We start from the raw sequence: 11281 nt of genomic DNA, 5'->3' as shown, positions 1-11281 counted from the left end.
CAGCTGCTACCTGGAAAATGCAGAGCAGGTAGTCGCCCCCATTCCCTGGGCGGCTGCTTGCTGGGCTCACCTGGGCACACAGGGGAGGGCTCCTCTTCTGCACAGAGGGAAAATGTGCCGGTCACACTCATGGTCTGGGCCCCCTGGGCATTGGGGAAATCAGACAACGGTTCCGACGTCCAGGAGCCAAACACCCAAGCAAGGAGATGCACGCATGTGAATTTGGCCAGGGCAGACGGAGCTCAGCCTCCCAGAGAAAGGAGTGTAAAAGCCTGTGTGTGCCGAGAGCCCACGTCCACCCAGGCTGCTCCAGGGAGGGGGGTTGTTGGAAGGCCTTGGGGGCTACTGCATGGGCGCCAGAAAAGAAGGACAGGGTATGTTCATGTCTCAGGTAACCAAAACCATTTGCTGGTGGGATTGGAAAACCATACAACCTACTTGGAACACTGTTTGGAAATTTCTAATAAAGTGAAATATACACTCATTCTGCGAGCCAGCAATTTTGCTTCATTTGTATTTATCCAGAAGAAATGAAACTTTATGTCCACAAAACATTCACGAAGGCTCATAGTGACTTTATTCATAATAGCCCCAAACTGGAAGCAACCTGTCCATTAACAGGAAAGTGGATACACAAATTGTGGTACAGTCACAACGCCCAGCAATAAAGAAGTTACAAATGACCGATGCCGATACCTATGTGGATGAATCCCCCAAACCAGTGGAACGAATGAGAACTGGCACCAAACAGTACATATATTGATTCCCTTTGTATGTCTGTAAGTACAGAGCAAATCTAGAGCAGTCTGGATAAGAGCTGCTTTTGGGGGTGGGGTGCACTCGGTGTGGCAGGGTGTGAGGGTGATGTCCTGCATCTCGACCGTGCTGGCTGTGACCAGGGAGTAGACATTTGTCAAAATGCACCCAACTGTACGTTTGATATTTGTGCCTTTGGCTGTACATAAAATATGCCTCAATAAAACTGATGTTATAAAAAATCACTTTTGGTTTGAAAGAAAAATTCCTTGCTTAAGTAGCCACACTGTAGAGTCACAGCTGTTCATGGACTTGGCAGGTCTGAGCCACTTCACAGGTCTGGAGCCCCTTGGCTCCCCTGAGAAAGCCCTGCCGTGTCACCTGGCTGACACTGCACATCCCCTCCAGATCTCCTCCAAGGGGCCTGAGACCTTTCCCGAGGGCAGCTGTGGCCTGCAACTGACAGACGTGTTGTGACAGATGTCTCTTCCCCTGTAACCGCGGGGAGGTAGGGATACTTTGATAATTCAGGGTACTCAGCACTGGCTCTGAGTTGTCACTCATTTCTGGTGACTTCAAAATACCACCGTGGTTCCACAGTCAAAGTGGGGGCTTGTGGAGGTCAGGAGACAAAAAGAGTTTTGTCCCAAGTGCAGGTGTCCATGGCGCTGGTGGGTCTGTGGTCATCTCCCCAGCTTCCAGTGCGTGGTTGGAGGGGTTACACTTGGCAGCTGGCTGAGCCCCCACGTCAGTTCTCCTGCCTTGGAGTGGATGCTACTTTGGTAGAAATGGGACAAAAGTGAAAGTCCTGGCATTTCCCCTCCCTACCATGAGAATAAATCAAAGGTGATTAATTTGCATCCTGGAGGAATTGCAGGGATTCGTGGGGCTATCAATGACTTGAGAAGGTTCCTAATGCATCCCTTTATCGTTCCACAGCGTGGGCGAAGATGGGTGGCTTTGGTTCTCCCTGGGCATCTGCAAGGACCACCAGGAACAGTTTGCTCATGTCTGGGGGTGCCTGGGACTCATCCTGCTTTCCTGCCACAGCACAGCTGGCAGAGGCCCGGCAGAACCCCACACTGGACCCCACAATTGATGTCCTCATGCAGATTGCACCTGCCTCCCTGAGATGCAAAAGAGGGAGAAACCTCCCCACAAATATTCAGGGGCCCATCCCCTTGACAAAGCTGTGGGGAGACCATGGAGCATTTCAGGACAGCCCAACACAGTGAAAGAGACGTCATTATACCTAAAAAAAGCAGGCATGACGCTTGCGGAGACTTTCTGGATTTTGAAGGCAACATATTGGCCATTTGGGTGTGCCCTCTCAAAGCCTTTACCAAGGAACCTGTAAGGCCACCAGGTGTGAGTGGGGCCCCTGGACCTCATCTCCTAATAGACCCAGTGACACTCAGTGTTTGTGGCCAACAGCAATGCTACCAGTGGGCAGACCACCGTGCAGAGCACCAGAGTTCTGGACAAAGCCATGCCCTCCTCTGCATGTGACCATTCTTCTCTCCAAGAAAGGTCCTGGCTGCTACTGGGTCCTGGTGGGGACTGAACAGCTGATGGGACATCAGTGGACTGCAGTCCTGAGCTCAGTGCATTATGGGCTGGGTGTGATCTGCCCCGCTCTCCCAGGAAGTCGGGTGTATGTGGCTGCAATCTGTCATCTCATGGAGATGGTGTGTGAGAGCCTAAGAAAACCCAGAAGGCACACGCAGTTGCGTGAACAGGTGGCTCACACCCTGCAACATGTCCTCTTGCTTGTGGCCTCCTCTCCCTCAATCGATACCTCCTAGGAAGTTCCCAGTGACCAAATGGCGGAGGAGGCTTGCTTTCAGGTGGTTCTCTGTGACATGCTGGCTCCAGCTGAGAGTGGGCTATGAGGGCAGTACAGCCCCAGTCTGAAGTGTCCCTGGAAGATGGTGGGGAAGGGAAATCATCCCAGTGGACAGAGCTTGAGCAGAACAAATGGTTATCGCTTTTCTGGACTGAAAGACAGCCAGAAGAATTCACCTACACCAGTGATTCTTCCCCTCCCCCCACCACCTTGGGGATATTTGGCAATGTCTGGAGACATTTTTGATTGTCATATCCAGGTGGAGAGAGCTGCTGGCATCTAGTGGGTAGAGGTCAGCCAGGGACTTGCTGCACATCTTACAATGCACACAGGACCGTCTCCTGCCAAAAAGAACGATCTGGCCCCAAACATCATTAGCGCCACTGTCGAGGAATCCCGATCCACACTGATTTATGGGCAGGAACAAACAGTTGACTGGACAGTCAGGAACTTGGAAAGAATAGGATTCAAAGATCGGTGACAAGGAGGTGTGGTGACGAAGGAAGATGTCTGGGGACGGCTCTCCTACAGCATGGAGATATCACGTCCCATGTTATGCTCATTAAATGTACCCTGTGCAGAGGAGGCTCTCAGGAATCGGTTGGACGAGATGGCAGGTCCTGTGATGTCAGCCAACCCTTTCTCCAGCCATCCTGATGTTTGCTCAATCAGCCCCAGTACAGAGGGACCCGTTTGCAGCGATGGAGGCTGGGGATGAGCGAAACCACACGATTTTCCCTCCTCAAGGCCAGCCTAGAGGCCGCCCCTGCTGAGCTCGAGTGCCATTTGGCAGTGGGGAACAGTGCAGAACCTCTGTATGGTTCCCTCCCTAGGGTGGCCAGTCAGATGGGGCTGGCTGATTGCGCTGGACCCTTTCCGTTATGAAGTAAGGCCATTTCTCTCACTGGAATAGATGTGTTCTGGATTCAGGTGTGCCTTCCCTGCCTGCAACACTTCTGCCAAGAAGTACCATTCATGCGTTCAAAGGATGCCTCGCTCACCATGATGGAGCTCCACACAGGGCTGCTTCTGCAGAAGAATTTCAGCTTCATGGCTATGGGATCACACACAGGGGCTTCACTCACTGCGTATGCAGCTGACCCGGGAGCAGCTGGCCTGATGCAGCCGGGAACGGCCCGCTGGAGATTGAGCGATGGTGCCAGCAGGGAGGCAGCCCCTGCAAAGGCAGGAGCTCGGTCTCACAGATGGACCTGATGATTTGAGTCAGCCGCGGCCATACGGTGGGGCCTGTCCCATGGCCAGAACACACGGTCTGGGAGTGGGAGTGGCTCTTGTCACCATTTTGCCTCGTAACCAAGAACCTGTGCTTTCCCACCCCCACCCCGTTCCCAGGGAGGGAGGGCCTCCTCCAGGAGCCACGCAGGGTGTCACTGGTCCGGAGGCTGAGACCCGGCCATGGGGGCTTCTCAGGCCACCGCCTCAACGCAGAGGAGGGAGCTATAATTTGGCTGGTGACGAACTCTAATTATCAAGGAAACACGGAGCTGCTGCTACACAGAGGGGTTGATCTGTGACATTCAGGGGACTCTTGGGGGTGCCTTTTATTATATCCACCCCCCCAATAAAAGATAATGGTCAACTACAGCATCCAACAGGGGGCTTGTGATGATTCAGACCTTTCGGAAATGAAAGTTTGGGTTATTTCATCAGAAATGAAAGATCCCAACAAGCTGAGGTCCTGGCTGAGGGCAAAGGAAACCAGACTCATTCTGGACGGAGGAAGTCACGAATGTCAGTCATGGTCCCCGGCCAGTGACAGACACGTGGCTTGTCTATTCTCATTTTCCTCCTTGCTTGGGGTGTGTGTGTGTGTGTATACAGACAATACGTGTATATGTACACACATGCACACATACATATACATACATGCACATGGGCATGCGTGCACACACACGTGCACGCGTGCGCACACACACACACACACACACACACACACAGAGGACTTGCTCTTTTCTTTTACTTCCAGTATCTCTCAGCGTTGTCCTGGCAACAGTTCGCCACTTGCCAGCTGCAGTTTGTTCTAATTATGTTTTCCCCCACACAGAAGGTCCTGCCGAACCGTGTCCCCCTCAGAGACACCAGCTCTTCCTCCTCAGAGGCCTGCTTCCAGCCCTGGGCGCCCCCCACCCCTCATGCTTGTAGCTCATAACCACCTGGCCCCTGAGCTTTGCCCCCAGCCCTGTGATGAGCTTCACTTTCTCCATGCTGCCTCCATGGGCCCTTTTTGTTCTTTTCAGTCTTCTGATCCCTGTTCAACCAAGTCCCCATATTAAATTCTCTCTGTTAAAATAACTGATATGACTTCTGTTTTCCTAAATGATTCACGCATTCCATGACTTGCTGGGGATTTAGAGATCCTTCCCTCAAGTCCCTCATTTTACAGAATATACTGAAATTTTATAGAAAACTGGGACCTGGAAAGGAGAGATGCCTTTCTCAAGGTCACTGTAATTTAGGGGCCAGAATTTCTTTCTTCCTGTGCAGGGCTCCCACCACCATCCTGTAAAGCCTTTTAAGCACCTCTCAAAGCTGCCGGTGGAGGAGTGTGCCTTTCATGTGGGATTCTCCACCTGTCCTGCAAGAACTAAGCACAGTCTCCTATTTTCTAGCGGAGAAGAACGTCCGAACCAGAAGTGGAAGGTGGAGCCCTGGCCGGACGCTGTTCCCAGGGCCACAGTGCATCCCACAGGCCAGCTGAGCATCTTTCCTCTCCTTCTCCTTCTCCTTGTGTGTCAAGTCCACCCACTGGACAGGCTGGGAGTTGCTCCTGGGTGGCCCTGCAGCTGGGAGCACAGGTTCTTCCATCAGGCAAATTAGAGCTGGAATCTTGGTTTCGCCACTTACCTTGCCAAACTTCCCTTCTCGTCTACACAACAGGGGTTTTGACATCTAACTCGCAGGGTTGTCGCCTGGATAGAATCCCATGATGTCTATGATGTGCCTGAGGCAGAGCACAGCATGTGGTGGCCGCCACCACCGCCTCTGCCCCAGCTCCCGGGAGGCGCTCGGCTATGACTGTGCCGGGGGCCCATTGCCTGCCTGGGACAGGCCCGCAGCCCACAGGGAAACTACTTACTTTCTTTTACAGACATCATGCCTCTCCTGCACAGAAAAACATGTGCAAATAAAAATCCACAGTAAAATCCTCTCATTCTCTGTGCCCTCCCTGTTGCCGTCTTGCTGACCTCTGGCGAACACACGTTCAGGGAAGCTCTATTGTTTTCATTTCGACAGAAAGTGTCCTGACCATTTAAAAAGGATAGAAACTCTCGTCTCACATAATAAAACTGTGATACCTAGGTTTACATCTCATCTGATTGGAAGAACACTTAAAATAAAAATGGGTAAGGATGGACACCTGTTAGAATCCTCTTCCTCAGTGCCATAAAACTTTTCATAGATGGTGTTTTACCAGGGACACTGGAGTGGGTAAATAATTGGACCAGCCAGTGCTTTACAAACATGTTATTTTTATTGAGTAGGCATCAAAGCTTCTCTCCATGTCAAGTAATGGAGAAGCCGTATCACACGGATTACAGAGCTACTGTTACTTGAAATAATCTTTCATAAAAGAAAGAAATGAAATACAGTTCTTCTATAAAAAGTGCAGTAGTAGTCATTACTGGAAGTTTTCCAAAATGAAAGCAAGATTTACTACATATTGCAAAAATTGGTTTAGTGCTTTAATACTTTACAAAGTAACAACCCAACCACCAAAGACAAGCTCTTACAATGGGTTCCTTCTCCAAGGATAGACCAGATGGAAAAGAATATTTGCATTGAATCAGAAAAGGGTTCTGGACAACTTGGTTGAAGTAACAGGGATTTCTGACCCCTTCCTGACTCAATGTTTTCCTTCGTCCATGGTAACAAGTAAACTGGGGAAACAAAGTCATGTATTTCATCCCAAATCAGTCAAATGAACCAGTAAAAGAAAAAAGAAAGGGAAAGAAACAGAGGAACTACATTCACTTGACAATGCATGTTGGGAGGAACCAAGCAAATACACATCAGCAATGATCAGTTAAAACGAGACACACTGGTCAAAGCTGAGAGTGAACGGGGTTCAGGTTCTGAGCGCAGACTCAGGGGACCCCCCTGTGGCTCTAAGGGCCCTGTGGGTGGTGGAGGGCCCTAGGCTTCCTCGGGGTGTTGAATGATGACTGGGTCTGGGAGGTGGCATTTGCCTCGTGTACAGGGGCTCTGGGCCACTTGCCCGTCTCCAACTGTGCTCACGGTGGCTTTACTAGTTTTGGTCACAAGTTAGTGGGGACAAGCTGCCCCACTCCCACCTACCAAATCATCACTCCAGGGCAGGTGTTTGGATTCCATTCCAGGCAAGCAGGAAAAACTGGATGGGCTGCAGGGCTCCTGCCTTGGAGAAAGTTTTGCGAGGGCCAAGGGAGCAGCCCTGGAAAGCTCGCCTTCTCTGAGGACTGGCAGGAACGTGTCCGCCACACCCTCGTGTGTCAGGGCAGCAATGAAAGGGACCTTGTTTATTTGGCAATTCAAGCAAAGGGACACACACGTGTGGGCTCACTCACTGTCTGCTCGGCAGCTGCCGAGGGAGTGCTGCGAGGGAGCTCTTGGCCCCCCAAATGGGGGACCCTAAGATATGGCACTCAGAGAAATGACATCAAAACCACGGAAAGGGAAGAAGAGCAGGACAAAGGCTTTTAACCAGGCCACAGTAGGACAAGGGTCCTATTAGAAGCTTGTAACAGTATTTTGCCAACAACTCGTAGAGGAAAACACATTTGGCCGAAGGACCTAGAAGTAAACACCAAGGTTAGGTAGTTGGGAAGATCATCCCGCAGGGGTAGGAAGTTCAGAGGGGGAAGCATCCCTCCCCTGCTGGTGGGCGAGACCAGCAGGGGGCCAGGCCGAGGAGGCTGTGTTGTTTGGCTCTGCTATGTCCAGGCTCTGCCCCTGCAGTACACACACACCCGTGACCGAGGGGCGACTGGGGGCCTCCAACTTTGTCAACGCAGTCCCCCCACACCTGTGTGAGCAGCTCCCCTTCCCTGAAGGCCTGCTTTTGGTGACATGAGAACGGGTCCTGCTAGTGGTCAGGCTGACGCCCTTTCCTGGGCTGGGTCATCTGCTGCCACTGAGTTTGCTCTAGGAAGGAAGGCCTATCTCCCTGGAGACACTGTGAAGGCACAGCGTCCTAAGGACCCATTATAAGGGACTCTCCAGAATGGTCCAGGCCCATGACAACCTCATGGAGGGGGTGTGATCACGAGAGGTGCCGTGGAGGAAACTGTCCCCACCGCAGCCTGTCCCAGAGGGCCCTCTGTAAACAGCGGAGTACCTTCTCTATGAGGGAGGGCCCCAGGGCAGGCGTTTACATGGGAGACCCACCACCACCAGGTCTGGTACTCACTGCCGCATCTGGCCTTCGTAAACCACAGGCTGGAGAAGCGGCCAGGCTGCTGTATCAGCTAAAATTCTCCCCATTTAGGGGCAAGAGTAGAATCTTGATTTGATAAAGGCTGCAACCGATACTTTTAGGCTTCTTAATAGCTATCAAATTATTGATTTCATTTTCTTTTCTCAACAAGTGTTTATCCAGCACCTAATATATGTCAGGCGCTGTTGTAGGCACCAGGAGTGCAGCAGTGAGCAAAACATACAAAAATTCCTGCCCACATGGAGCTTACATTCTATGGGGGCTGGAGGGAGGCATACAATGAATGAATGAATGAATAATTCACATGCAGCCCTCAGGTGGTGATAAATGCACAAGAGGAAGACGCAAGGGAGGTGGCAGGGAGGGTGGGATGTGTTGGCTTATTAAATAAAGAAGTCAGGGAGAGCCTCCTTGAGAGGTGACATTGGAACAAAGACTGGCAGGTAGTGAAGGGTGGCTAAGGGTGGGTGTTGAGAGAGGACATTCCAGGCAGAGGGCACGTGCAAAGGCCCTGAGGCAGGCTTGTGTCCCTGGGGCAGAGGTTGGAGAAGTACAGGGGTGGGAGTGGTCTTTGTAAGAACCTAGTTGTTTCTTTAAAGTCATTCTTCAGTGTCTGTTCTATCACAGATGTTCTCAAGGAGCTGGCTCCACTAATTTATCCTCTTTAAAATAATGGGTTGTTTTGGTCTTGAGCATATTCAGCCTATATTTAAAAAGCCAGTGGTACCTCTCATCTTACATTAAAGAACTGATTGTGCGTGTGTGTGTGTATTCTTGAGATGCTCTCTTGGAGGAATAAAAAAGGATAAGCAATGGGCATCATTTTGTACATACATAATTAGGGTGGGACTCTTTTCGCAAGCATCAAACAGCAAAAATTGAAATTTCAGCAAATTATTTTGCAAAATAAAATGGAAATAGTAATATTTTAGCCTTGTTTGGAGATTCTGGTTTCTGTGCTGTTCCTGCGGTAATGTGTGTATTAAGTCAGCTGGTGGGGGGGTGGGGGTGGAGGAGCACGGCATCTTGACACAGCACAGACTACACACGCACTTGTTCCCGAGGGGTCTGTGCAGGGCAGACCCCTCTCTATTCTCTGCTGGGGGGGCACGGAGTGAAGAGGAAGGACTGGTTTGGGGAACAAAGTTACCCGCATGACTGCGAACAGACCATCTCGCACATTGCTCGGAGCAATCATGAAAGTCTTCCTGATCAGAGTGCCTCAGAGCGCTCCCTGCAGCCTCCAGGCCTCCTGAGGGGAGTGTGGGGCCCCTCGTCATCATGTGTGCTCTGTGGGTCTCCCTGGGATGAAGCGCCCTGGACCCAACCCCGTGTCAGCAGATCCACCGTTAGAATCATACTCTGGGCCTCTGGGACCCATGCTGGAGAGTGGATCTGGGGACTGGGGGGACGAGATGGAAACAAGAATGAAGCTGGGCACCTCTCCCTGCCCTGGAGCCCCACACCAAAGCGGCCCAGTTCCAGCAGCAAGGAGAGTTTATAGTTAGGACTGAATGGCAAGGTGGGGCCCGCAGGTCTCCAGAGAGCCACCGCTTTAAGGCTTTTTGGAAGGGGGTGCCTGCTCCCTGGTGCCAGGGGTGCGAGCCACCATGGGGCCCTTTCTTGGATGTGCCTGCGCTCGGATGACAGCAGAACCAGACTCTGGACAGAGGCAATGTCACAGCGGCCAGGGTCTGACAAGGCAGGGCCCGCTCAACCACGACACACGTTTTCTTCTTATTTATTAGAAGCATTGGAACAAAGAAAAAGAAAAAAGCACTCAAGGAACTTAATTTGTAAAGTCCATGCCACAATGAGGAAAACGGAATTGTGTCCTAAAGAAAGAAACCCTCCCAAACGTGCATTACTCCACGTCTCTTAGTAAACATGAAAGACACAGAGAATGGAACACATGGTTTGGCAAAGACTTTTTTGTTTTCCTCGCACAAATTTCCCACCACTGATGGGTACAGCCCTTTTTTCTTAACCAACGTGAAATATATTTTGATCGGTTAAGTTTATTTCTGCAAAGTAGAGTAGTTTGCAAAATAAGCTTGTAGTCGCTAAGCGAGGGGGTGAGAGCCACGAAGCCACGGCCCCACCCCAGAGGCGGAGGGCACTGCCTGGAGGATTTCACACCTCGAGGTGTGCCCCCTGCTATCTTGAGTCACTAAATTCCTGATGGTAAGCTACCAGAATTAATAAATCAAATCACTTTGGAAAACATAAAGTTTGTAAAGTAACAGATCCCAACTTTTCAGAATGCCACTGGAGCCACTGGGTGGTGATAGGTAAGAAAAAGGTCCACAGTAACTTAGTGAATAGAAAGTATTCATTTAAGAGGAAAGATGCAGTACCAAAATCCAGGAGCAGAAAACAAATCAAGCTTTCCATGGAAAAAGAAGAGACATTTACACAGTTCCACTTTCAGAGGGGATTTGAACAAATAGCAGAAAGCGTTTCACCCCCAAGAGCCCACAGCAGAGCCCCACCCAACCTAAAGTTAGCCCTCCAAGGGGGTAACCCTGTGACAATATAAGGGTGCAAAATATTGCTCTCTGGCATATTCAGAAAATAATATAAAAATAATTTCTATAGTACAGTTTAAACTTGGCTTGTAAAATATCAACATAACAGAGCATAAAATCTACAAACAGAATACACTTAAAAACACCTTCCTTTCACAATATATTATTTTTTAAAAAGTCATATACCCAGGTAACGCAGTTGCAGGAAGTGTGAAGCAAATGACTGAAATAGCCTCCACTGGGGTTTAGAAGTATCTGGGATCCTTCTGGAAACTTGCTGTCACTTAAGAGACATCTGACCTTTCCAGAAAGGGAAGTTTGGTCAGGCCAGCCCGGATGGGGAAGGCGGCCCACAGGTGGGGCAGCTGCTCAGCCCGTGTCCAGGACCTGTGCCTAGGTGGGGCTCATGGCCTTTCTAGAATCGGGACTGGCTGTCTTCCTTTTCTCTAGCACCCCCAATCCACTTCCTTTTCCTCCCACTCCACAAAGGGTCCCCAAGTCACAGAAGGGCATTAGAGGACCTCTTGACCCACATGTGAAAAACACAGCAGTTTCTAATAGTTCCCGTCCAGCCTGATGAACTCATTTGGCCTGAGAGATGTCTGGCCTGGGACCAGGGCTAAAGAGCTCTTGTGAACACTGGGGCGGGGGTGGGGTGGGGTGGGTGGCTGGACCAGCACATCTAAGGGAATAGTGGGCTCTCTCAGTTTTTAACAC

This window comes from Balaenoptera musculus, chromosome 2 (genome assembly GCF_009873245.2).
Source record: "Balaenoptera musculus isolate JJ_BM4_2016_0621 chromosome 2, mBalMus1.pri.v3, whole genome shotgun sequence".
Lineage (NCBI taxonomy): Eukaryota > Metazoa > Chordata > Mammalia > Artiodactyla > Balaenopteridae > Balaenoptera > Balaenoptera musculus.
This window is presented reverse-complemented; position numbering follows the sequence as displayed.